Source organism: Salvelinus namaycush, unplaced genomic scaffold, assembly GCF_016432855.1.
Source record: "Salvelinus namaycush isolate Seneca unplaced genomic scaffold, SaNama_1.0 Scaffold309, whole genome shotgun sequence".
Taxonomy (NCBI): Eukaryota; Metazoa; Chordata; class Actinopteri; order Salmoniformes; family Salmonidae; genus Salvelinus; species Salvelinus namaycush.
Genome location: NW_024059997.1, coordinates 144,254 through 171,868, shown reverse-complemented (window position 1 = coordinate 171,868; position 27,615 = coordinate 144,254). Strand labels below are relative to the sequence as shown.

The following is a 27,615-nucleotide window of genomic DNA, read 5'->3' as shown; positions in this document are numbered from 1 at the left end:
GGACACACAGCTGGGTACAGGGGAGGCTGGTCTCTTCTGCTTGATTGGGCTTCAACACAACAGAGACAAACATTACATCTCTCATCTACTCTGAGCTCAGATGGGGAGACATAAGAAGAGTTTCATTCCAAAAAGCTATATATCCATTTTCAGAAATGTTCGTAAATTAGCTTTTATTGTTTATTAAAGAAGTTATGTTTATGCTAAGTTATGTTTATATATTTTTTGCTAAATGAAGAGATGGCACGTGGGTACCTGCTTCTATAAACCAATGAGGAGATGGCACGTGGGTACCTGATTCTATAAACCAATGAGGAGATGGCACGTGGGTACCTGCTTCTATAAACCAATGAGGAGATGGTAGTGGGTACCTGCTTCTATAAACCAATGAGGAGATGGCACGTGGGTACCTGCTTCAATAAACCAATGAGGAGATGGCACGTGGGTACCTGCTTCTATAAACCAATGAGGAGATGCACGTGGGTACCTGCTTCTATAAACCAATGAGGAGATGGCACGTGGGTACCTGCTTCTATAAACCAATGAGGAGATGACACGTGGGTACCCGCTTCTATAAACCAATGAGGAGATGCCACGTGGGTACCTGCTTCTATAAACCAATGAGGAGATGGCACGTGGGTACCTGCTTCTATAAACCAATGAGGAGATGGCACGTGGGTACCTGCTTCTATAAACCAATGAGGAGATGGCACGTGGGTACCTGCTTCTATAAACCAATGAGGAGATGACACGTGGGTACCCGCTTCTATAAACCAATGAGGAGATGCCACGTGGGTACCTGCTTCTATAAACCAATGAGGAGAAGGCACGTGGGTACCTGCTTCTATAAACCAATGAGGAGATGGCACGTGGGTACCTGCTTCTATAAACCAATGAGGAGATGGCACGTGGGTACCCGCTTCTATAAACCAATGAGGAGATGGCACGTGGGTACCTGCTTCTATAAACCAATGAGGAGATGGTACGTGGGTACCTGCTTCTATAAACCAATGAGGAGATGCAGAGCGAACTGCGTCACAAATAGAACTGACTTCCAGACGCTCGTTGGCGCGTGCGAGCAGTATGTCATTTTAATAACGAAATTAATTTAGCGACGCGAGCGTTGTAGTCAGCCCCGCTCAAAGGCTGGTGTCGTTACTCTGCCTTCTCCGGGGGCATGTTGAGGTAAATTTACTAACCGGGAGGGTTGAATGATGTAATTTATTGGTGGGCTGGAAGACGCACTCTTGTCTTTTCTATTCCGAGGTTGTTAACTCGCAATATCAGATATTAAGATGTTTTTTGTTATGAATGTATACTGAGGTTGAGGCTCTGACTAGTGATTATTTACCCGGTGTTCAATACCTGCTATTGAGGCGCTTTGAAAATAATATTCAAAAGTTCGGTCCTTGGACACAGAGGGGTTGAACACTAAAGTTACCGTCCATCTAGTGAAGAGAGGAGAACCGGACAGAGGTAGCCAGCATCCGTCAACGAGAGAATGGTGTATTGTTAGCTAAGTTAACTAGGATGCTGCTGGTATGGTAGCTAGCTAGATTACCTAGCTTATCCGACTAGCTTGGCTAGCTAGCTGGTCGTTCTGTACCTCGTCTCGATACAGGTTGGACAGCAAATGAAAGATGCATTAGTTATTAATGCAACCGCTGAGTTAGATTTTTAAAATTAACGTTACTAGACATACAGTGTGCGTTACAGCCAGACTAGTGCCGCAATTAATGGCGGACAAATCTATTTACATTTTTCCACATAAATACGGAATAACATCATAAATAGCTCTTACTTTTGGACGAGCTTCCATCAGAATCTTGGTCAAGTTGTCCTTTGTCCAAAAGAATCGTTGCACGGTTGTAAAACGTCGTCTTCAACTTTGGAACTAGCAGTTAACAATAGCTATGTGGCGCAGACATGCCCAAATCCTCAAAACGCAATACTAAGGAAATTCCGAAAATAGCAATATACTCGCATAAACTGATATAACTCGGTTTAAAATAACTTCGTTATGATGTTTCTAACACCTATATCGAATGAAATTACAGACGGATATATCTAAGGCCGATAACTGAGCGTTTCAAAATGCCATCCTGAGGTCTTGCTTTGCGTAATGACGAACGTCGAAAAGAGAGCTCCCTTCGTGCCTTGGGGCTTTATAAGGTCTGAGATCTACGTAGAAACCCCATTCCAATTCTCATTGGTTACTGACATCCAGGGGAAGGCGGGTGCAGTTCATGTCGACCCATAGGATACATACAGAGCTTTAAACTGATCTGAGAACTGTCACGTTCCTGACCTGTTTTCTCTTGTTTTGTATGTGTTTAGTTGGTCAGGACGTGAGCTGGGTGGGAATTCTATGTTGTGTGTCTAGTTTGTCTGTTTCTATGTCAGCCTAGTGTGGGTTCTCAATCAGAGGCAGATGGTAGTCGTTGTCTCTGATTGAGACTCATATATAGGAGGCTTGTTTTGTGTTGGGATTTTGTGGGTGTTTGTTTCCTGTCTCTGTGTTTGTGTTCTGCACCAGATAGGACTGTCTCGACTTTCACATTTGTTGTTTTTGTATTGTTGTAAGTGTTTCACCGTTTATGTTCAATTAAACATGTTGAACACTAACCGCGCTGCATTTTGGTCCTCTCCTTCATCTCAGGAAGAAAGCCGTTACAGAAACACCCACCTAACCCGGACCAAGCAGCGTGGCAACGGGCAGCAGCAACAGCAGCAGCAGTACAAGGAGGAATGGACATGGGAGGAGATTCTGGACGGAGAAGGACCCTGGGCAGAGCCAGAGGAGTGTCGTCGTCCCAAAGCGGAGCTGGAGGCATCAAAAGCAGAGAGGCGGCATTATGAGGCGCTTGCAAGGCAGAGTGGCTGGAAACCCGAGAGGCTCACCCAAAAATTTCTTGGGGGGGGGGGCTAAAGGGGAGTGTGGCGAAGCCGGGTTGGATACCTGAGCCAAGTCCCCGGGCTTACCGTGGAGTGAGAGGGCGTCGTACTGGTCAGACACCGTGTTATGCGGTAAAGTGCACGGTGTCCCCAGTACGCGTGCTTAGCCCCGTGCGGGCTATTCCACCTTGCCGCACTGGTAGGGCTAGGTTGGGCATCGAGCCGGGTGCCATGAAGCCGGCCCAACATATCTGGCCTCCAGTACGTCTCCTCGGGCCGGCGTACATGGCACCAGCCTTACAGGTGGTGTCCCCGGTTCGCCTGCATAGCCCAGTGCGGGCTATTCCACCTCGCCGCACTGGCAGGGCTACGGGGACCATTCAACCTGGTAAGGTTGGAGAGGCTCGGTGCTCAAGAGCGCGTGTCCTCCTTCACGGTCCGGTATATCCGGCCGCACCTTCCCGCCCCAGCCCAGTACCACCATGCCTACACCACGCACCAGGCTTCCAGTGCATCTCCAGAGCCCTAATCCTCCTCCCCGCACTCGCCCTGAGGTGCGTGCCCTCAGCCCGGTACCTCCAGTTCCGGCACCACGCATCAGGCCTATAGTGCGTCTCAGCCGGCCAGAGTCTGCCGTCTGCCCAGCGGCGCCTGAACTGCCCGTCTGCCCAGCGGCGTCTGAACTGCCCGTCTGCCCAGCGGCGTCTGAACTGTCCGTCTGCCCAACGCCGTCAGAGCTGGCCGTCTCCCCAGCGCCATCGGAGCCATCCGTCTCCCCAGCGCCATCTGAGCCATACGTCTGCCCAGCGCCGTCTGAGCCATCCGTCTGCCCAGCGCCGTCTGAGCCATCCGTCTGCCCAGCGCCGTCTGAGCCATCCGTCTGCCCAGCGCCATCTGAGCCATCCGTCTGCCCAGCGCCATCTGAGCCATCCGTCTGCCCAGCGCCATCTGAGCCATCCGTCTGCCCAGCGCCATCTGAGCCATCCGTCTGCCACGAGCCATCTGAGCCATCCGTCTGCCACGAGCCATTAGAGCCACCCGTCTGTCCCGAGCCGCCAGAGCCGTCCGTCAGTCAGGAGCTGCCAGAGACGCCAGCCAGTCAGGAGCTGCCAGAGACGCCAGCCAGTCAGGAGCTGCCAGAGACGCCAGCCAGTCAGGAGCTGCCAGAGACGCCAGCCAGTCAGGAGCTGCCAGAGACGCCAGCCAGTCAGGAGCTGCCAGAGACGCCAGCCAGTCAGGAGCTGCCAGAGACGCCAGCCAGTCAGGAGCTGCCAGAGACGCCAGCCAGTCAGGAGCTGCCAGAGACGCCCTACAGTCATGAGGTGCCCTACAGTCATGAGCTGCACTTCAGTCATGAGCTGCCCTTCAGTCATGAGCTGCCCTCCAGTCATGAGCTGCCCTCCAGTCATGAGCTGCCCTCCAGTCATGAGCTGCCCTCCAGTCATGAGCTGCCCTCCAGTCATGAGCTGCCACTAGTCCGGAGTTGTCCCTCTGTCCTGAGCTACCTCTCTGTCCTGAGCTACCTCTCTGTCCTGAGCTACCTCTTTGTCCTGAACTACCTCTCTGTCCTGAGTTGTCTCCTCTATTGTAGAGGGGAGTTGGTGAAGGTTCCTGGACCATGGTCGGGGGCGAGGGTCGCCACTCAAGGGACGCTAAGGAGGTGGACAAAGACAATGGTGGAGTGGTGCCCTCGTCCACCGCCGGAGCCGCCACCGCGGACAGATGCCCACCCAGACCCTCCCCTTGAGTTTTTAGGGGTGCGCCCGGAGTTCGCACCTTGAGGGGGGGGTTCTGTCACGTTCCTGACCTGTTTTCTCTTGTTTTGTATGTGTTTAGTTGGTCAGGACGTGAGCTGGGTGGGAATTCTATGTTGTGTGTCCAGTTCGTCTGTTTCTATGTCAGCCTAGTGTGGGTTCTCAATCAGAGGCAGATGGTAGTCGTTGTCTCTGATTGAGACTCATATATAGGAGGCTTGTTTTGTGTTGGGATTTTGTGGGTGTTTGTTTCCTGTCTCTGTGTTTGTGTTCTGCACCAGATAGGACTGTCTCGACTTTCACATTTGTTGTTTTTGTATTGTTGTAAGTGTTTCACCGTTTATGTTCAATTAAACATGTTGAACACTAACCGCGCTGCATTTTGGTCCTCTCCTTCATCTCAGGAAGAAAGTCGTTACAAGAACAGAGCCTCGTTTTCAGACCTTCGCAGTTCCTGTCATGAATTTCGCTGCAGAAAGAGTTCTGGTTCACCCACAGACATAATTCAAACGGTTTTAGAAACTAGAGATTGTTTTCTATCCAATAGTAATAATAATATGCATATTGTACGAGCAAGAATTGAGAATGAGGCAGTTTAATTTGGAGACGATATTTTCCAAAGTGGAAACAGCACCCCCTAGATTGACAAAAGGTTAAGGAAAGATTTGAATGGAGAAAACTGATCTGAGAGCAGTGCTCCCTTTCTTTCCATCCTATCAGTATTGATACATGATCCACCGGACGTGATACCTTGTAGTGCTGCTGGTCCAGTTTCCGCTGGTCTGCCTGAGGTTGTGGAACCCTGACCTGTTCACTGGACGTGCTACCTTGTCCTTGTACCTTGTAAAAAAAAAAAAAGGAAATAGTAACACAATAAAATAACAATAATGAGGCTAAAAGGAGTCCCAGTACTGAGTCAATGTGCAGGGGTACCAGGTAGTTGAGGTAATAATGAGACTATAAGGAGTACCAGTACTGAGTCAATGTGCAGGGGTACCAGGTAGTTGAGGTAATAATGAGACTATAAGGAGTACCAGTACTGAGTCAATGTGCAGGGTACCAGGTAGTTGGGGTAATAATGAGACTATAAGGAGTACCAGTACTGAGTCAATGTTTAGGGGTACCAGGTAGTTTAGGTAATAATGAGACTATAAGGAGTACCAGTACTGAGTCAATGTGCAGGGGTACCAGGTAGTTGAGGTAATAATGAGACTATACGGAGTACCAGTACTGAGTCAATGTGCAGGGGTACCAGGTAGTTGAGGTAATAATGAGACTATAAGGAGAATCCGTACTGAGTCAATGTGCAGGGGTACCAGGTAGTTGAGGTAATAATGAGGCTATAAGGAGAACCAGTACTGAGTCAATGTGCAGGGGTACCAGGTAGTTGAGGTAATAATGAGGCTATAAGGAGAACCAGTACTGAGTCAATGTGCAGGGGTACCAGGTAGTTGAGGTAATAATGAGACTATAAGGAGTACCAGGTAGTTGAGGTAATTGAGTTAATATGTACACTATCGTTCAATAGTTTGGGGTTACTTAGTAATGTACTTGTTTTTGAAAGAAAAGCCATGTCCATTAAAATAACATCAAACTGTTTAGAAATACAGTGTAGACATTGTTAATGTTGTAAATGACTATTGTAGCTGGAAACAGCTGATTTTTTTAAATGGAATATCTACTTAGGCGTACAGAGGCCCAATATCAGCAACCATCACTCCTGTGTTCCAATGGCACGTTGTGTTAGCTAATCCAAGTTTATCATTTTAAATGGCTAATTGATCATTACAAAGCCCTTTTGCAATTATGTTAGCACAGCTGAAAACTGTTAAAGAAACAATAAAACTGGCCTTCTTTAGACTAGTTGAGTATCTGGAGCATCAGCATTTGTGGGTTCGATTACAGGCTCAAAATGTCCAGAAATAAAGACTTTCTTCTGAAACCCTTCAGTCGATTCTTGTTCTGAGAAATGAAGGCTTTTCCATGCAAGAAATTTCTAAGAAACTTAAGATCTCGCACAACGCTGTGTACTTGAACAGCCTTTTCTTCTATATTGACTGCCTCGCCTGGTTCACCAACTACTTCTCAGATAGAGTTCAGTGTGTCAAATCGGAGGGCCTGTTGTCCGGACCTCTGGCAGTCTCTATGGGGGTGCCACAGGGTTCAATTCTCGGGCCGACTCTTTTCTTTGCATACATCAATGATGTCGCTCTTGCTGCTGGTGATTCTCTGATCCACCTCTACGCAGACGACACCATTTTGTATACGTCTGGCCCTTCTTGGACACTGCGTTAATAGGGCTAGGGGGCAGTGTTGAGAACTTCGGATAGTTTGACGTGCCCAAAGTAAACTGCCTCTTACTCAGACCCAGAAGCAAGGATATGCATATAATTGGTTGTTTTTGATAGAAAGCACTTTGAAGTTTCTAAAACTGTTAAAATATGCCTGTGAGTTTAACAGAACTGATATGGCAGGCGAAAACCCGAGGTAAATCCATCCAGAATTTTCTTTTTTTGAGCTCCCAGGCCATTCCTATGTTGGCCTATTGCATTTCCACCCAAATAGCGCCCAGATTGCAGTACCTATGGCTTCCACTGGATGTCAACAGTCTTTATACAAGGTTTCAGGCTTGTTTTAAAAAAAATGAACAAGTAGTTGTAGTTTATCCAAGGTGTTCCTCACAGGGACTGTAGTCTTGTGGCGCGCGTGAATGAGGGCGCGCCTTTCGTTATTTATCTCCGGTTGTATTGAACATACTACATTCCGTCTTAAATTTGATCGTTTATTTACATATTAGGGAACCTGAGGATTGATTAGAAACGTTGTTTGACTTGTTTGGACGAAGTTTACCGGTAACTTTTTGGATTGCTTTGTCTGCATGTTGAACGAGTTGAACGGGTGGATTACTGAATCAAACGCGCAAAAAAATTGACATTTTTGGGATATAAAGAAGGACTTTATTGAACAAAATGACCATTTGTTGTGTAGCTGGGACCCTTGGGATTGCAAACAGAGGAAGATCTTCAAAGGTAAGTGATTTATTTTATCTCTATTTCTGATTTTTGTGACGCCTGTGCTGGTTTGAAAAATATGTGTATGCTGGGCATATGTGGGGCGCTGTCCTCAGACAATCAAATGCTATGCTTTCGCCATAAAGCCTATTGTAAATCGGGCAAAGCGGTTCGATTACCAAGATTCAAAGCTAAAGAATGATGAATGACACCTGTATTTTCATGAATGTTTAATATTATGATTTTTGCATTTTGAATTTTGCGCTCTGCAATTTCAACGGATGTTGTCGTAGTGGAACGCTAGCGGGACACCGAGCCGTAACAAACTTTCAGACGAGCTTCAATGCCATACAACTCTCCTTCCGTGGCCTCAAACTGCTCTTAAATGCAAGGAAAACTAAATGCATGCTCTTCAACCGATCGCTGCCCACATCCGCCTGCCCGCCCGACTAGCATCACTACTCTGGATGGTTCTGACTTAGAATATGTCGACTACTAATACCTAGGCGTTTGGTTAGACTGTAAACTCTCCTTCTAAACTCACATTAAGCATCTCCAATCCAAAATGAAATCTAGAATCGGGTTCCTATTTCGCAACAAAGCATCCTTCACTCATGCTGCCAAACATACCCTCGTAAAACTGACTATCCTACCGATCCTTGACTTTGGCGATGTCATTTACAAAATAGCCTCCAACAATCTACTCAGCAAATTGGATGCAGTATGTCACAGCTCCATCCGTTTTGTCACCAATCCCCATATGCTACCCACCATTGTGACCGGCCCTCGCTTCATATTCGTCGCCAAACCCACTGGCTCCAGGTCATCTACAAGTCTCTGCTAGGTAAAGCCGCGCCTTAACTCAGCTCACAGGTCACCATAGCAGCACCCACTCGTAGCACGCACCCCAGCAGGTATATTTCACTGGTCACCCCCAAAACCAACTCCTACTTTGGCCGCCTTTCCTTTCAGTTCTCTGCTGCCAATGACTGGAACGAACTGCAAAAATCACTGAAGCTGGAGACTTATATCTCCCTCACTAAATTTAAGCATCAGCTGTCAGAGAACCTTACCGATCATTGCACCTGTACATAGCCCATTGGTAAATAGCCCACCCAACTACCTCATCCCCATATTGTTATTTATTTTTTGTTCCTTTCCACCCCAGTATATCTACTTGCACATTCATCTTCTGCACATCTATCACTCCAGTGTTGAATTGCTAAAATGTTATTATTTTGCCACTATGGCCTATTTATTGCCTTACCTCCCTAATCTTACTTCATTTGCACACACTGTATATAGACTTTTCTATTGTGTTATTGACTCTACATTTGTTTATTCCATGTGTAACTCGGTGTTGTTCGTGTCGCACTGCTTTGCTTTATCTTGGCCAGGTCGCAGTTGTAAATGAGAACTTGTTCTCAACTGGCCTACCTGGTTAAATAAAGCTGAAATAAATTTTAAAAACTGCTCCCTTCACAGAACAGCACAAACTGGCTCTAACCAGAATAGAAAGAGGAGTGGGAAGCCTAAGCAAAAGGACAAGTACATCCGAGTGTCTAGTTTGAGAAACAGACTCCTCACAAGTCCTCAACTGGCAGCTTCATTAAATAGCACCCGCAAAACACCTGTCTCAACATCAACAGTGAAGAGGTGACTCCGGGGTGCTGGCCTTCTGGGCAGAGTTGCAAAGAAAAAGCCATATCTCAGACTGGCCAATAAAAATAAAAGATTAAGATGGGAAAAATAACAGAGACACTGGAGAGAACTCTATGTAGGTAGTCCATAAAAAATCTGCCGTTTCCAGCTACAATAGTAATTTACAACATGAATAATGTCTACACTGTATGTCTGATCAATTTGATGTTATTTTAATGGACAAAAAAAATTGCTTTTCTTTCAAAAACAAGGACATTTCTAGGTGACTCCAAACTTTTGAACGGTAGTGCACATGTAGGTCGGGGTAAAAGGGACTAGGCAATCAGGATAGAGATTACATCTCCTCGTCCAGGGAGTGCACACACACACACACACACACACACACACACACACACACACACACACACACACACACACACACACACACACACACACACACACACACACACACACACACACACACACACACAGGGAAGAAATGTTGTGATTGTTTAATATTGTTTTAGGACTATGAAAATGGACAAAATGATTAGCCTATGGATTATGAAAACAAACAAAAGAAATGTGAACATGGGAGATGAGAAATGACTAGAGACAGTGTTGTTTAACTCACTGACCATGACCCATGAGTTCTTCTTACCTTTGTTCAGTAGAAAAGTCTCCCTCTCTAAACCTTATAGGATGACCCATAGACTGGTCACTCTTCATGGACACACAGCTGGGTACAGGGGAGGCTGGTCTCTCCTGCTTGATTGGACTTCAACACAACAGAGACAAACATTACATCTCTCATCTACTCTGAGCTCAGATGGGGAAACAAGAGTTTCGGTCCCAAACGCTATATATCCATTTTCAGAAATGTTGAGGTAAATTTACTAACCGGGAGGGTTGAATGATGTAATTTATTGGTGGGCTGGAAGACGCACTCTTGTCTTTTCTATTCCGAGGTTGTTTACTCGCAATATCAGATATTAAGATGTTTTTTATAATGAATGTTTACTGAGGTTGAGGCTCTGACTAGTGATTATTTACCCAGGGTTCAATACCTGCTATAGTCACTATTTCTTTGCTCTCCCAAAAGCAACACAGCCCTAATACAAGATATATAGCTAACTAAAGTAATGAGTGACCATTTTAGAAAATCATGGGACATATAGTCTGTGGATGCATGCTATTTTATGTCAATCATATTGCTGCTTGTAGCCTATAACTTCGTGGTCTTATGCTACCATCTATTGGAAATATTTAGCATTTAAAAGGTATTAATTCACGTACAGACATTGGTGAGGCAGCTGAGAAATTAAGTGTATTTTTCTGGTTAATTCCTTAGATCTCAAACCTGCCCCACCTATCCCACACCAATTTCAAACCAGTTCAAACCACATTTGAAAATTAAACTAATGTATCTTGTTTATCAAGTGTTCTGCCCTGCAATAATAAATATAATAATACATTTAAAAAAGCTAAATGCTTAGACAGGTTTTGATTAACAAAATAATTTAAGTGCTATTTAGTACTATAATTGTATTTAGTAACATAATATTTGTACTAAATTAGTTTCTAAAAGTGTTCTAGGCTACCCTACCCCAGAATTAGGGTTAAGGGTTAAGGCTAAAATAGGTCATACGAAGGGTTAGAGTTTCTAAAAAGGGCTTTATAAATACATTTATTGATTGTTAGGTTTAGGGTTTTTAAGGCAAAAAACATTATGGGTTTACGTCTCTCTTGCTCTTCCATGTGGCCTTCTGTGGCTACTACATAACTAATTTGTGACACCTGCTTGGCTCATAATCTGAGGTAGCAACTGAGTCAGATCTACAAATCAATGAGCTAGACCTGTCCATTTGGTTTGCAACTCAGTGAAACTGTGCAGCATTCACTCGAATCGATGCCTACAGACAAAGACTTCGATGCATATCACATTACCCAGCAGCCATTCAGAAACAATAAGTTGTCAAGAAAAGTGTTATTTCTTAATTAAAAAATCTCTTCTGACTGTTTAAATCAGCCACATCTTGAAAAAGAGGACAGGGAAATGTGTTTTGTTTAGGTTGTACACCTTTTTCTGAAAACAAATATGGTTAACCATGACCCGATAATGCTTAACGTTTGATCAGTGTGTGCTAGTAGTAGTATTAACTGTAAAATTGGATTTAACATGTAGAAGAAACAACCGGGGAGCTCCATCGGTCCACAAGAAATGCAGGCAGCTGGTGATGATGTAGTGGTAGCTAGGATAAATGAGGATGCTGCTGGTAGAGTGGATAGGTTAACTAGCTGTACTGACTAGCTTGGCTATTTAGCAGGTCATTCGTCAGTCCCTCGCCTCGAGGATGATGACGGTGAACCACAAACAAGAATAGAGAGTGAAAAGGATCTGACTACACTCATACTGTCCCTGACCGTAAAGAAAAAAGAAAATTGAACAATAAACTTCGGTGTCTCAACACTGTAGTGAACTCCTTCGTTATTCCCCAAGATCACCTCAGCCAACTCTGCGCGTAACCGGACAATATGCTTGGCGCCACACCGAACGGGGACGCGGACAGTTCTGTACGGGGACGCGGACAGTTCTGTACGGGGACGCGGACAGTTCCAGAATGCGGACATGAGCAGTGCAACACAATCAACTAAACCCAGTCTTTACAGTGGGTTACATTAGTAATATTGTGTCCTATCTAGTGGCAGATATTTAGGACCTCATGAGCTGTAAGAGGTACCAGCAGGTATAATAACCTCATGGCCTGTAAGAGGTACCGGCAGGTATAATAACCTCATGGGCTGTAAGAGGTACCAGCAGGTATAATAACCTCATCAGCTGTAAGAGGTACCTGCAGGTATAATAACCTCATGGGCTGTAAGAGGTACCAGCAGGTATAATAACCTCATGGGCTGTAAGAGGTACCAGCAGGTATAATAACCTCATGAGCTGTAAGAGGTACCAGCAGGTATAATAACCTCATGGGCTGTAAGAGGTACCAGCAGGTATAATAACCTCATGGCCTGTAAGAGGTACCGGCAGGTATAATAACCTCATGGGCTGTAAGAGGTACCGGCAGGTATAATAACCTCATGGGCTGTAAGAGGTACCAGCAGGTATAATAACCTCATGAGCTGTAAGAGGTACCAGCAGGTATAATAACCTCATGAGCTGTAAGAGGTACCAGCAGGTATAATAACCTCATGGGCTGTAAGAGGTACCAGCAGGTATAATAACCTCATGGGCTGTAAGAGGTACCAGCAGATATAATAACCTCATCAGCTGTAAGAGGTACCAGCAGGTATAATAACCTCATGGGCTGTAAGAGGTACCAGCAGGTATACTAACCTCATGGGCTGTAAGAGGTACCAGCAGGTATAATAACCTCATCAGCTGTAAGAGGTACCAGCAGGTATAATAACCTCATCAGCTGTAAGAGGTACCAGCAGGTATAATAACCTCATGAGCTGTAAGAGGTACCAGCAGGTATAATAACCTCATGAGCTGTAAGAGGTACCAGCAGATATAATAATATCATGGGCTGTAAGAAGTACCAGCAGGTATACTAACCTCATGAGCTGTAAGAGGTACCAGCAGGTATAATAACCTCATGGGCTGTAAGAGGTACCAGCAGGTATAATAACCTCATGGGCTGTAAGAGGTACCAGCAGGTATAATAACCTCATGAGCTGTAAGAGGTACCAGCAGGTATAATAACCTCATGGCCTGTAAGAGGTACCAGCAGGTATAATAACCTCATGGGCTGTAAGAAGTACCAGCAGGTATAATAACCTCATGAGCTGTAAGAGGTACCAGCAGGTATAATAACCTCATGGGCTGTAAGAGGTACCAGCAGGTATACTAACCTCATGGGCTGTAAGAAGTACCAGCAGGTATACTAACCTCATGGGCTGTAAGAAGTACCAGCAGGTATAATAACCTCATGAGCTGTAAGAGGTACCAGCAGGTATAATAACCTCATGGGCTGTAAGAGGTACCAGCAGGTATACTAACCTCATGGGCTGTAAGAAGTACCAGCAGGTATAATAACCTCATGAGCTGTAAGAGGTACCAGCAGGTATAATAACCTCATGGGCTGTAAGAGGTACCAGCAGGTATAATAACCTCATGGGCTGTAAGAGGTACCAGCAGGTATACTAACCTCATGGGCTGTAAGAAGTACCAGCAGGTATAATAACCTCATGGGCTGTAAGAAGTACCAGCAGGTATAATAACCTCATGAGCTGTAAGAGGTACCAGCAGGTATAATAACCTCATGGGCTGTAAGAGGTACCAGCAGGTATACTAACCTCATGGGCTGTAAGAAGTACCAGCAGGTATAATAACCTCATGAGCTGTAAGAGGTACCAGCAGGTATAATAACCTCATGGGCTGTAAGAGGTACCAGCAGGTATAATAACCTCATGGGCTGTAAGAGGTACCAGCAGGTATAATAACCTCATGGGCTGTAAGAGGTACCAGCAGGTATAATAACCTCATGGCCTGTAAGAGGTACCAGCAGGTATACTAACCTCATGAGCTGTAAGAGGTACCAGCAGGTATAATAACCTCATGAGCTGTAAGAGGTACCAGCAGGTATAATAACCTCATGAGCTGTAAGAGGTACCAGCAGATATAATAATATCATGGGCTGTAAGAAGTACCAGCAGGTATAATAACCTCATGAGCTGTAAGAGGTACCAGCAGGTATAATAACCTCATGAGCTGTAAGAGGTACCAGCAGGTATAATAACCTCATGGCCTGTAAGAGGTACCAGCAGGTATAATAACCTCATGGGCTGTAAGAGGTACCAGCAGGTATAATAACCTCATGGGCTGTAAGAGGTACCAGCAGGTATACTAACCTCATGGGCTGTAAGAAGTACCAGCAGGTATAATAACCTCATGGGCTGTAAGAAGTACCAGCAGGTATAATAACCTCATGAGCTGTAAGAGGTACCAGCAGGTATAATAACCTCATGGGCTGTAAGAGGTACCAGCAGGTATACTAACCTCATGGGCTGTAAGAAGTACCAGCAGGTATAATAACCTCATGAGCTGTAAGAGGTACCAGCAGGTATAATAACCTCATGGGCTGTAAGAGGTACCAGCAGGTATAATAACCTCATGGGCTGTAAGAGGTACCAGCAGGTATAATAACCTCATGGGCTGTAAGAGGTACCAGCAGGTATAATAACCTCATGGCCTGTAAGAGGTACCAGCAGGTATACTAACCTCATGAGCTGTAAGAGGTACCAGCAGGTATAATAACCTCATGAGCTGTAAGAGGTACCAGCAGGTATAATAACCTCATGAGCTGTAAGAGGTACCAGCAGATATAATAATATCATGGGCTGTAAGAAGTACCAGCAGGTATAATAACCTCATGAGCTGTAAGAGGTACCAGCAGGTATAATAACCTCATGAGCTGTAAGAGGTACCAGCAGGTATAATAACCTCATGGCCTGTAAGAGGTACCAGCAGGTATAATAACCTCATCAGCTGTAAGAGGTACCAGCAGGTATAATAACCTCATGAGCTGTAAGAGGTACCAGCAGGTATAATAACCTCATGGCCTGTAAGAGGTACCAGCAGGTATAATAACCTCATGGGCTGTAAGAAGTACCAGCAGGTATAATAACCTCATGAGCTGTAAGAGGTACCAGCAGGTATAATAACCTCATGGGCTGTAAGAGGTACCAGCAGGTATAATAACCTCATGAGCTGTAAGAGGTACCAGCAGGTATAATAACCTCATGGCCTGTAAGAGGTACCAGCAGGTATACTAACCTCATGGGCTGTAAGAAGTACCAGCAGGTATACTAACCTCATGGGCTGTAAGAAGTACCAGCAGGTATAATAACCTCATGAGCTGTAAGAGGTACCAGCAGGTATAATAACCTCATGGGCTGTAAGAGGTACCAGCAGGTATACTAACCTCATGGGCTGTAAGAAGTACCAGCAGGTATAATAACCTCATGGGCTGTAAGAAGTACCAGCAGGTATAATAACCTCATGAGCTGTAAGAGGTACCAGCAGGTATAATAACCTCATGGGCTGTAAGAGGTACCAGCAGGTATACTAACCTCATGGGCTGTAAGAGGTACCAGCAGGTATACTAACCTCATCAGCTGTAAGAGGTACCAGCAGATATAATAATATCATGGGCTGTAAGAGGTACCAGCAGGTATAATAACCTCATGGGCTGTAAGAAGTACCAGCAGGTATAATAACCTCATGGGCTGTAAGAGGTACCAGCAGGTATAATAACCTCATCAGCTGTAAGAGGTACCAGCAGGTATAATAACCTCATGAGCTGTAAGAGGTACCAGCAGGTATAATAACCTCATGGGCTGTAAGAGGTACCAGCAGGTATACTAACCTCATGGGCTGTAAGAAGTACCAGCAGGTATAATAACCTCATCAGCTGTAAGAGGTACCAGCAGATATAATAATATCATGGGCTGTAAGAGGTACCAGCAGGTCTCTGGAGAATAGAAACATGCAGTCAGTCGTTCCTGTGCCAAAAGTAATTGCTTGGATCAGTGGCAATGTGTTATTCAAGGAAGGTTTTTAATTTTTGTAAATTTTATTTCACCTTTATTTAATCAGGTAGGCTAGTTCAGAACAAGTTGTAATTTACAACTGCGACCTGGTCAATAATAAGGCAAAGCAGTTTGACACATACAACAACACAGAGTTACACATGGAATAAACAAACATACAGTCAATAATCCAGAAGAAAAAGTCGATATACAGTTTGTGCAAATGAGGTAAGGCAATAAATAGGCCATGGTGGCGAAGTAATTATAATTTACCAATTAAACACTGTAGGGATTGAAGTACAGAAGATGAGTCCTGAACATGGGAACACAAAACACATGAACACACGAACAGGAACAATCACCCACAAACAAACAGTGAAAACAGGCTACCTTAATATGGTTCCCAATCAGAGACAATGACAAACACCTGCCTCTGATTGAGAACCATATTAGGCCAAACAACAAACCCAACATAGAAACACAAAACATAGAATGCCCACCCAGCTCACGTCCTGACCAACTAAACAAAGACTAAACAAAGGAAATAAGGTCAGGAACGTGACACGGTAGGATGGTCAGTTTTACGAGGGCATGTTTGTTAGCATGAGTGAAATAGCTTTGTTGTGAAATAGGAAGCCGATTCTAGATTTTGGATTGGAGATGCTTAACTTCTTATGGCTGCACTTCTTATGGCTGCATTATTGACATAATTCAATAATACCGTTATCGATATGACAACAGCCAGTGAAAGTGCAGGGCGCCAAATTCAAACAACAGAAATCTCATAATTAAAATTCCTCAAACATACATGTGTTTTATACCATTTTAAAGGTAATCTTGTTGTTAATCCCACCAAAGTGTTCGATTTCAAATATGCTTTTCAGCGAAAGCACTACAAACGATTATGTTAGGTCACCACCAAACCACAATAAGCACAGCTATTTTTCCAGCGAAAGATAGCAGTCAGAAAAAGCAGAAATAGAGATAAAATGAATCACTAACCTTTGATTATCTTCATCGGATGACACTCATAGGACTTCATATTACACAATACATGCATGTTTTGTTTGATAAAGTTCATATTTATAACAAAAAATCTGAGTTTACATTGGCGCGTTACATTCACTAGTTCCAAAAACATCAAGTGATTTTGCATAGCCACATTGTTTCAACAGAAATACTCATCATAAATGTAGATGATAATACAAGTTATACACAAGGAATTATAGATATACCTCTCCTTAATGCAACCGCTGTGTCATATTTCCCAAAAACTTCAAAGTTCAAAGCAAATCATGCAATAATCTGAGACGGAGCTCAGAACAATAGCCAAATTAGCCGCCATGTTGGGGTCAACAGAAACCAGAAAATACATGATAAATGTTTCCTTACCTTTGATGAACTTCATCAGAATGCAGTCCTAGGAATCCCAGGTCCACAATAAATGCTTGATTTGTTCGATAATGTCCGTTATTTATGTCCGATTAACTACTTTGGTTAGCGCGTTTGGTAAACAATTCCAAAGTCACAAAGCGCGTCCACTATAACGTGACGAAATGTCCAAAAGTTCCGTAACAGTCAGTAGAAACATGTCAAACGATGTACTGAATCAGTCTTTAGAATGTTGTTAATATACATCTTGAATAACGTTCCAACAGGAGAATTAGATTGACTTCAGATGAGCGGTGGAACGGAGGTCCTCCTCATGTGAACGCGCATGTGAAAGCATGGTCAGCTCGTGGCAGTGGTGACTAATTCCTGTCTCCTTCGGCCCCCCTTCACATTAGAGTCATCAGACAAAGTTCTATTGACTGTTGACATCTAGTGGAAGCCGTAGGAAGTGAAAACTCATCAATATCTCGCTGTAATTTCAATGAGAGCTTGGTTGAAAATCTGCCACCTCAGAAAAAATTCAAACAGGATTCAACTTCTCAGGTTTTTGCCTGCCATATGAGTTCTGTTATACTCACAGACATAATTCAAACAGTTTTAGAAACTTCAGAGTGTTTTCTATCCACTACGAATAATAATATGCATATATTAGCAACTGGGACTGAGGAGCAGGCAGTTTACTATGGGCACCTCTGTGCACCTTTCATCCAAGCTACTCAATACTGCCCCTGCAGCCATAAGAAGTTAATGTCAGTCTGGAAGGAGAGTTTACAGTCTAACCAGACATCTAGGTATTTGTAGTTGTCCACATATTCTAAGTCAGAACCTTCCAGAGTAGTGATGCTGGACGGCAGGCAGGTGCGGGCAGCGATCGGTTGAAGAGCATGCATTTAGTTTTACTTGCATTTAAGAGCAGTTGGAGGCAACAGAAGGAGAGTTGTATGGCATTGAAGCTCGTCTGGAGGTTAGTTAACTTCTCTGCCCTACGGATCCCTTTTACGGGATCACTTTCCTGAACAACCGCTAGAATTGCAGGGCGCCAAATGCAAAAATATTACTAAAAATATTTATAATCATGCAATCACAAGTGAAATATACCAAAACACAGCTTAGCTTGTTGTTAATCCACCTATCGTGTCAGATTTTGAAAATATATTTTACAGCGAAAGAAATCCAAGCTTTTGTGAGTGTAGCTTTCAATGCTACAACAGCTAGCCCCAAATTAGCAAGGTCACGAAAGTCAGAAAAGCAATAAAATTAATCGCTTATCTTTGATAATCTTCGGATGTTTCCACTCACGAGACTCCCAGTTACACAACAAATGTTATTTTTGTTCGATAAATATTACTTTTATCACAAAAAAACTCAATTTGGGTTGCGCATTATGTTCAGAAAACCAAAGCCGTGTTCCGTTCGGCAGCTGGGAGGAGGTGCTCTTATTCTCCATGGACTTTACAGTGTCCCAGAACTTTTTTGAGTTTGTGCTACAGAATGCAAATATCTGTTTAAAAAAGCTAGCCTTAGCTTTCCTAACTGCCTGTGTATATTGGTTCCTAACTTCCCTGAAAAGTTGCATATCACGTGGGCTATTCGATGCTAATGCAAGCCACAGGATGTTTTTGTGCTGGTCAAGGGCAGTCAGGTCTGGAGTGAACCAAGGGCATTATCTGTCCCTGGTTCTACATTTTTTGACTGGATCATGCTTATTTAAGATGGTGAGGAAGGCGCTTTTAAAGAATAACCAGGCATCCTCTACTGGCAGGATGAGGTCAATATCATTCCAGGATACCCCGGCCAGGTCGATTAGAAAGGCCTGCTCGCTGAAGTATTTTAGGGAGCGTTTGACAGTGATGAGGGGTGGTCGTTTGACCGCAGACCCATTACGGATGCAGGCAATGAGGCAGTGATCGCTGAGATCTTGTTTGAAAACAGCAGAGGTGTATTTGGAGGGCAAGTTGGTTAGGATGATATCGTTGAGGGTGCCGTGTTTACGGATTTGGTGTTGTACCTGGTAGGTTCATTGATAATTTGTGTGAGATTGAGGGCATCAAGTTTAGATTGTAGGATGGCCGGGGTGTTAATAATTAAGCATGTCCCATTTTAGGTCACCTAGCAGCAAGAGCTCTGAAGATATATGGGGGCAATCAATTCATATATGGTGTCCAGGGCACAGCTGGGGGCAGAGGGTGGTCTATAGCAAGCGGTAATGGTGAGAGACTTGTTTCTGGAAAGGTGAATTTTTAAAAGTAGAAGCTTGAATTGTTTGTGTACAGACCTGGATAGTAAGACAGAGCTCTGCAGGCTATCTCTGCAGTAGATTGCAACTCTGCCCCCTTTGGCAGTTCTATCTTGGCGGAAAATGTTATAGTTATGGATGGAAATTTCAGGGTTTTTGTTGGTCTTCCTAAGCCAGGATTCAGACACGGCTAAGACATCTGGGTTGGCAGAGTGTGCTAAAACAGTGAATGAAACAAACTTAGGGAGGAGGCTTCTAATGTTAAAATGCTTGAAACCAAGGCTTTTACGCTTACAGAAGTCAACAAATGAGAGCACCTGGGGAATAGGAGTGGAGCTAGGCACTGCAGGGCCTGGATTAACCTCTACATCACCAGAGGAACAGAGGAGGAGTAGGATAAGGGTACGGCTAAAGGCTATAAGAACTGGTCGTCTAGTACGTTCGGAACAGAGAGTAAAAGGAGCAGGTTTCTGGGCGCGATAGAAAAGATTCAAGGCATAATGTACAGACAAAGGTATGGTAGGATGTGAGTACATTGGGCGTAAACCTAGGCAGTGAGTGATGATGAGAGAGATATTGTCTCTAGAAACATTTAAACCAGGTGATGTCATCGCATATGTGGGAGGTGGAACTAAATATTTGGTTGAGGCATATTGAGCATCGCTAGATGCTCAACATTGAAATAAAACAATAATCACCAACCAGAACAGTGATGGACAAGGCATATTGACATTAGGGAGAGGCATGCGTAGCCAAGTGATCATAGGGGTCCAATGAGTGGTTGGGCTGGAGACACGGCGATTCAGACAGATAGCAGGCCGGGGCGAGTACGCTAGCAGAAGGGCCTTAGAGGGACGTTGCGACGGAGGAAAGTCTGTTTTAGCCTCCTCGTGCGGTTCCGTCGATAGACCAGTCGTTATGGATTAGTAGGGTTCCGTGTAGCAGAGGGGTCAAATGGATCTATTCAGCTAGCAGTCCAATATGCTCTAGACAGCTAGCGGGCCGCTGCAAGCAGGCTAGCAGATGGGCGTTCAGGGGAAGTCGCGACCGAGGGGCCTGTTGGAAATAAACCCTCGGGCAGATTACGTTGGTAGTCCAGTCGTGATGGATAAGCAGGGCTTCGTGTTGTAAAAGGGGCCCAGGCCATTTGGCAAAATAGGAATAGTGGCCCGAGAAATTGTCCGATGGACCTATTAGCTAACAGTCCGATATGCTCTAGACAGCTAGCGGGCCGCGGCTAGCAGGCTAGCAGATGGGCATTCCGGGGACGTCACGGAGTAAGAGCCAGTTGAGTAACTACCTCGAGCAGATTACGTCGGTATTCCAGTTGTGAAGGATCGGCGGGGTTCAGTAAAAGGGGTCCAGGCCAGTTGTCAAAATAGGTATTGTAGCCCAGGAGTGGCTGATGGACCTCTTCAGCTAGCCGGGAGATGGGCCTAGCATGGGCTAGCTCCAGGCTATTTGGTGCTTGCTTCGGGACTGAGACGTTAGCCAGGAGTAGACACTCGAATAGCAGCTAGATAGCTGCGATGATCCAGGTGAAAAAGGTTCAGAGTTTGCGGTAGGAATCCGGGGATATGGAGAGAAAAATAGGTCCGGTATGTTCTGGTTTGAATCGCGTTGTACAAACTGGTGAGGGCTTTCCGAGCTAAAGGTAGCTGATGACCGCTAGCAGTGGTTAGCTGACTACTAGCTAGTAGCTAGTTAGCTGGCTAGCATCTGTTGGGGGATTTCTGTTCAGAGGTAAAGAAAAATACTTTAGAAAAAAGCTGATCCACACCACATTGGGTGAGGCGGGTTGCAGGAGAGTATTTTATAATATAAAAAAAGATATGTGAAGAAAAATATATAATAAGCTCTTTACATGGGACACGACAAGACGAAGGACAAAGACGTCTGAATGCTAAGCCATCTTGTATCAACCGCAGAGCCCTACCTGTTTTGCTTTTTTGTTGTTAACCGATTTGCATGTTATTTTGGCATTAATACGTGTCATGTATTCGTTTGCAAACAAGGTATAAACAAATTATAATAAAGCCGTAGACAAACATGGTCTCTTTTTTGTTTTCTTGAGTAAAGCAGCTCCAACATGCAGGTGTTTCAGCCCAGTGCTTTCTGTGGTGGAGGGGGAAGGCAGCTCCAACATGCAGGTGTTTCAGCCTCAGTGCTTTCTGTGGTGGAGGGGGAAGGCAGCTCCAACATGCAGGTGTTTCAGCTCAGTGCTTTCTGTGGTGGAGGGGGAAGGCAGCTCCAACATGCAGGTGTTTCAGCCTCAGTGCTTTCTGTGGTGGAGGGGGAAGGCAGCTCCAACATGCAGGTGTTTCAGCTCAGTGCTTTCTGTGGTGGAGGGGGAAGGCAGCTCCAACATGCAGGTGTTTCAGCCTCAGTGCTTTCTGTGGTGGAGGGGGAAGGCAGCTCCAACATGCAGGTGTTTCAGCCCAGCTCAGTGCTTTCTGTGGTGGAGGGGAAAGGCAGCTCCAACATGCAGGTGTTTCAGCCTCAGTGCTTTCTGTGGTGGAGGGGGAAGGCAGCTCCAACATGCAGGTGTTTCAGCTCAGTGCTTTCTGTGGTGGAGGGGGAAGGCAGCTCCAACATGCAGGTGTTTCAGCCTCAGTGCTTTCTGTGGTGGAGGGGGAAGGCAGCTCCAACATGCAGGTGTTTCAGCCTCAGTGCTTTCTGTGGTGGAGGGGGAAGGCAGCTCCAACATGCAGGTGTTTCAGCCCAGCTCAGTGCTTTCTGTGGTGGAGGGGGAAGGCAGCTCCAACATGCAGGTGTTCCAGCTCAGTGTTTCTGTGGTGGAGGGGGAAGGCAGCTCCAACATGCAGGTGTTTCAGCTCAGTGCTTTCTGTGGTGGAGGGGGAAGGCAGCTCCAACATGCAGGTGTTTCAGCTCAGTGCTTTCTGTGGTGGAGGGGGAAGGCAGCTCCAACATGCAGGTGTTTCAGCCCAGCTCAGTGCTTTCTGTGGTGGAGGGGGAAGGCAGCTCCAACATGCAGGTGTTTCAGCCCAGCTCAGTGCTTTCTGTGGTGGAGGGGGAAGGCAGCTCCAACATGCAGGTGTTACAGCCCAGCTCAGTGCTTTCTGTGGTGGAGGGGGAAGGCAGCTCCAACATGCAGGTGTTTCAGCCTCAGTGCTTTCTGTGGTGGAGGGGGAAGGCAGCTCCAACATGCAGGTGTTTCAGCCTCAGTGCTTTCTGTGTTGGAGGGGGAAGGCAGCTCCAACATGCAGGTGTTTCAGCCTCAGTGCTTTCTGTGGTGGAGGGGGAAGGCAGCTCCAACATGCAGGTGTTCCAGCTCAGTGCTTTCTGTGGTGGAGGGGGAAGGCAGCTCCAACATGCAGGTGTTTCAGCCTCAGTGCTTTCTGTGGTGGAGGGGGAAGGCAGCTCCAACATGCAGGTGTTTCAGCTCAGTGCTTTCTGTGGTGGAGGGGGAAGGCAGCTCCAACATGCAGGTGTTTCAGCTCAGTGCTTTCTGTGGTGGAGGGGGAAGGCAGCTCCAACATGCAGGTGTTTCAGCTCAGTGCTTTCTGTGGTGGAGGGGGAAGGCAGCTCCAACATGCAGGTGTTTCAGCTCAGTGCTTTCTGTGGTGGAGGGGGAAGGCAGCTCCAACATGCAGGTGTTTCAGCTCAGTGCTTTCTGTGGTGGAGGGGGAAGGCAGCTCCAACATGCAGGTGTTTCAGCCTCAGTGCTTTCTGTGGTGGAGGGGGAAGGCAGCTCCAACATGCAGGTGTTTCAGCCTCAGTGCTTTCTGTGGTGGAGGGGGAAGGCAGCTCCAACATGCAGGTGTTCCAGCTCAGCTCAGTGCTTTCTGTGGTGGAGGGGGAAGGCAGCTCCAACATGCAGGTGTTCCAGCTCAGCTCAGTGCTTTCTGTGGTGGAGGGGGAAGGCAGCTCCAACATGCAGGTGTTCCAGCCCAGCTCAGTGCTTTCTGTGGTGGAGGGGGAAGGCAGCTCCAACATGCAGGTGTTCCAGCTCAGCTCAGTGCTTTCTGTGGTGGAGGGGGAAGGCAGCTCCAACATGCAGGTGTTCCAGCTCAGCTCAGTGCTTTCTGTGGTGGAGGGGGAAGGCAGCTCCAACATGCAGGTGTTCCAGCTTAGCTCAGTGCTTTCTGTGGTGGAGGGGGAAGGCAGCTCCAACATGCAGGTGTTCCAGCTTAGCTCAGTGCTTTCTGTGTTGGAGGGGGAAGGCAGCTCCAACATGCAGGTGTTCCAGCTCAGCTCAGTGCTTTCTGTGGTGGAGGGGGAAGGCAGCTCCAACATGCAGGTGTTCCAGCTCAGCTCAGTGCTTTCTGTGGTGGAGGGGGAAGGCAGCTCCAACTTGCAGGTGTTCCAGCTTAGCTCAGTGCTTTCTGTGGTGGAGGGGGAAGGCAGCTCCAACATGCAGGTGTTCCAGCTCAGCTCAGTGCTTTCTGTGGTGGTGAGGCAGCCAGCGGGAAATACTGAGTGTAGGGGTTGGTAATGTTCTGTAGTTGCGACTTGATTGGCTCAGTGTTCTGTCACTCATTGAGACACTACGTCACCGCAAAATCTACAGGGAGAGCTGGAAAATTCAAGCCCATTGGGTGCTGCCATAGAGTTACATTAGAAGTGTCCATCCAAAAGGCTCAAGGTCATTGGCCACAGTTAAAATGACGTCAAATCACGTTATATCTACCGTAGCTTTGATTGGACTGATCATGTCAATATCATACGTTCAAAATCTTAGCTGATAATGAGTGGTTTGGAATGAGTGGTTTGGAATGAGTGGTTTGGAATGAGTGGTTTGGATTGAGTGGTTTGGATTGAGTGGTTTGGATTGAGTGGTTTGGATTGAGTGGTTTGGATTGAGTGGTTTGGAATGAGTGGTTTGGAATGAGTGGTTTGGAATGAGCGGTTTGGAATGAGTGGTTTGGATTGAGTGGTTTGGAATGAGTGGTTTGGAATGAGTGGTTTGGAATGAGTGGTTTGGATTGAGTGGTTTGGAATGAGTGGTTTGGATTGAGTGGTTTGGAATGAGTGGTTTGGATTGAGTGGTTTGGAATGAGTGGTTTGGAATGAGTGGTTTGGATTGAGTGGTTTGGAATGAGTGGTTTGGAATGAGTGGTTTGGAATGAGTGGTTTGGATTGAGTGGTTTGGATTGAGTGGTTTGGAATGAGTGGTTTGGATTGAGTGGTTTGGAATGAGCGGTTTGGAATGAGTGGTTTGGATTGAGTGGTTTGGAATGAGTGGTTTGGAATGAGTGGTTTGGAATGAGTGGTTTGGATTGAGTGGTTTGGAATGAGTGGTTTGGATTGAGTGGTTTGGAATGAGTGGTTTGGATTGAGTGGTTTGGAATGAGTGGTTTGGAATGAGTGGTTTGGATTGAGTGGTTTGGAATGAGTGGTTTGGAATGAGTGGTTTGGATTGAGTGGTTTGGAATGAGCGGTTTGGAATGAGTGGTTTGGATTGAGTGGTTTGGAATGAGTGGTTTGGAATGAGTGGTTTGGAATGAGTGGTTTGGATTGAGTGGTTTGGAATGAGTGGTTTGGATTGAGTGGTTTGGAATGAGTGGTTTGGAATGAGTGGTTTGGATTGAGTGGTTTGGAAGGAATCAGTGGCAAACTGCAAGCATTGCAAAGCAATCACTAGCCAGACAATTCAGTGGAATGGGTGTGTGGTCCAAATCAGAGAAATCCAGAGAAAGACAGACTTTGATGACAAAATGTGCCTACATGAAACACATCCCTTATTTTAAGTGTTTCTACCGTCTTTTGCACCAAGTACACCAAGTATTGGGAAAAACTGAAAGCAATCCTGAAAAAGCACCGGCATATTCTGCAATCAGACAAAACAATCGCATACCTCTTCAAGGAACATCCACTGGTGGTCTATAAGCGTGGTCACAATATTGGAGATATCTTGGTGAGATCTGACCTGCCCCCTGAGCTACTCAGACACTATTGGAGATATCTTGGTGAGATCTGACCTGCCCCCTGAGCCACTCAGACACTATAGGAGATATCTTGGTGAGATCTGACCTGCCCCCTGAGCCACTCAGACACTATAGGAGATAGTTTGGTGAGATCTGACCTGCCCCCTGAGCTACTCAGACACTATAGGAGATATCTTGGTGAGATCTGACCTGCCCCCTGAGCTACTCAGACACTATAGGAGATATCTTGGTGAGATCTGACCTGCCCCCTGAGCTACTCAGACACTATAGGAGATATCTTGGTGAGATCTGACCTGCCCCCTGAGCCACTCAGACACTATAGGAGATATCTTGGTGAGATCTGACCTGCCCCCTGAGCTACTCAGACACTATAGGAGATATCTTGGTGAGATCTGACCTGCCCCCTGACCCCACTCAGACACTATAGGAGATATCTTGGTGAGATCTGACCTGCCCCCTGAGCTACTCAGACACTATAGGAGATATCTTGGTGAGATCTGACCTGCCCCCTGAGCTACTCAGACACTATAGGAGATATCTTGGTGAGATCTGACCTGCCCCCTGACCCCACTCAGACACTATAGGAGATATCTTGGTGAGATCTGACCTGCCCCCTGACCCCACTCAGACACTATAGGAGATATCTTGGTGAGATCTGACCTGCCCCCTGAGCCACTCAGACACTATAGGAGATATCTTGGTGAGATCTGACCTGCCCCCTGAGCCACTCAGACACTATAGGAGATATCTTGGTGAGATCTGACCTGCCCCCTGAGCCACTCAGACACTATAGGAGATATCTTGGTGAGATCTGACCTGCCCCCTGACCCCACTCAGACACTATAGGAGATATCTTGGTGAGATCTGACCTGCCCCCTGAGCCACTCAGACACTATAGGAGATATCTTGGTGAGATCTGACCTGCCCCCTGAGCTACTCAGACACTATAGGAGATATCTTGGTGAGATCTGACCTGCCCCCTGAGCCACTCAGACACTATAGGAGATATCTTGGTGAGATCTGACCTGCCCCCTGAGCTACTCAGACACTATAGGAGATATCTTGGTGAGATCTGACCTGCCCCCTGACCCCACTCAGACACTATAGGAGATATCTTGGTGAGATCTGACCTGCCCCCTGAGCTACTCAGACACTATAGGAGATATCTTGGTGAGATCTGACCTGCCCCCTGAGCCACTCAGACACTATAGGAGATATCCTGGTGAGATCTGACCTGCCCCCTGACCCCACTCAGACACTATAGGAGATATCTTGGTGAGATCTGACCTGCCCCCTGAGCCACTCAGACACTATAGGAGATATCTTGGTGAGATCTGACCTGCCCCCTGAGCTACTCAGACACTATAGGAGATATCTTGGTGAGATCTGACCTGCCCCCTGAGCCACTCAGACACTATAGGAGATATCTTGGTGAGATCTGACCTGCCCCCTGAGCTACTCAGACACTATAGGAGATATCTTGGTGAGATCTGACCTGCCCCCTGACCCCACTCAGACACTATAGGAGATATCTTGGTGAGATCTGACCTGCCCCCTGAGCTACTCAGACACTATAGGAGATATCTTGGTGAGATCTGACCTGCCCCCTGAGCCACTCAGACACTATAGGAGATATCCTGGTGAGATCTGACCTGCCCCCTGAGCCACTCAGTGATGCCGAAACGTTGGTGGTTTACCCAATAAATTACTGGGAGTGTACAGTATATATGGAGTGTGGGACTCAATTTATTTTTTATAGCTTATAGTTTATTAGCCGTTAGTCAGAACCTCCATATAAAAAAAATATCTGGGTGTTCGCCAGCTCATGTTTTTTATTGTTTGACCGCTAGGTGTTATGGGTATTATGACACCTCCACTGTGGGGCTCTATAAAACTATTGGAACCATTTCCCTGTTTGACCGCTAGGTGTTATGGGTATTATGACACCTCCACTGTGGGGCTCTATAGCGCAAATGAAATGGGAGAATCTAGAGAACGCAACAATATGTGTTTCGTCTTGCTGTGATGTTCTCAGTAAAATGTCATACGCTAACATCTATACATTTAAAATCTTAGAACAGTAATATTTTACACAGCCATAAGCCTTCATTTCTGATGAAAAAACACAATGTGAAAAGATGGTGGATATAGTGTTTTGGATAGAAACTCTTCATAAAATCTTTAAAAAATTGTCATCTCACCTCTTAGATTTGGTGCAATGTTCCCCAGAG

General features: G+C 45.8%; 1 long non-coding RNA gene across 1 annotated transcript; it reads right to left on the bottom strand.

Moving 5' to 3' along the window:
• Positions 1 to 27,615, bottom strand: LOC120039919. The gene is made up of 3 exons (XR_005475548.1): positions 27,586 to 27,615; positions 9,963 to 10,079; positions 1 to 49 (listed from the first exon to the last, which is right to left on the bottom strand). It is a non-coding gene; the product is annotated as an uncharacterized LOC120039919 (long non-coding RNA).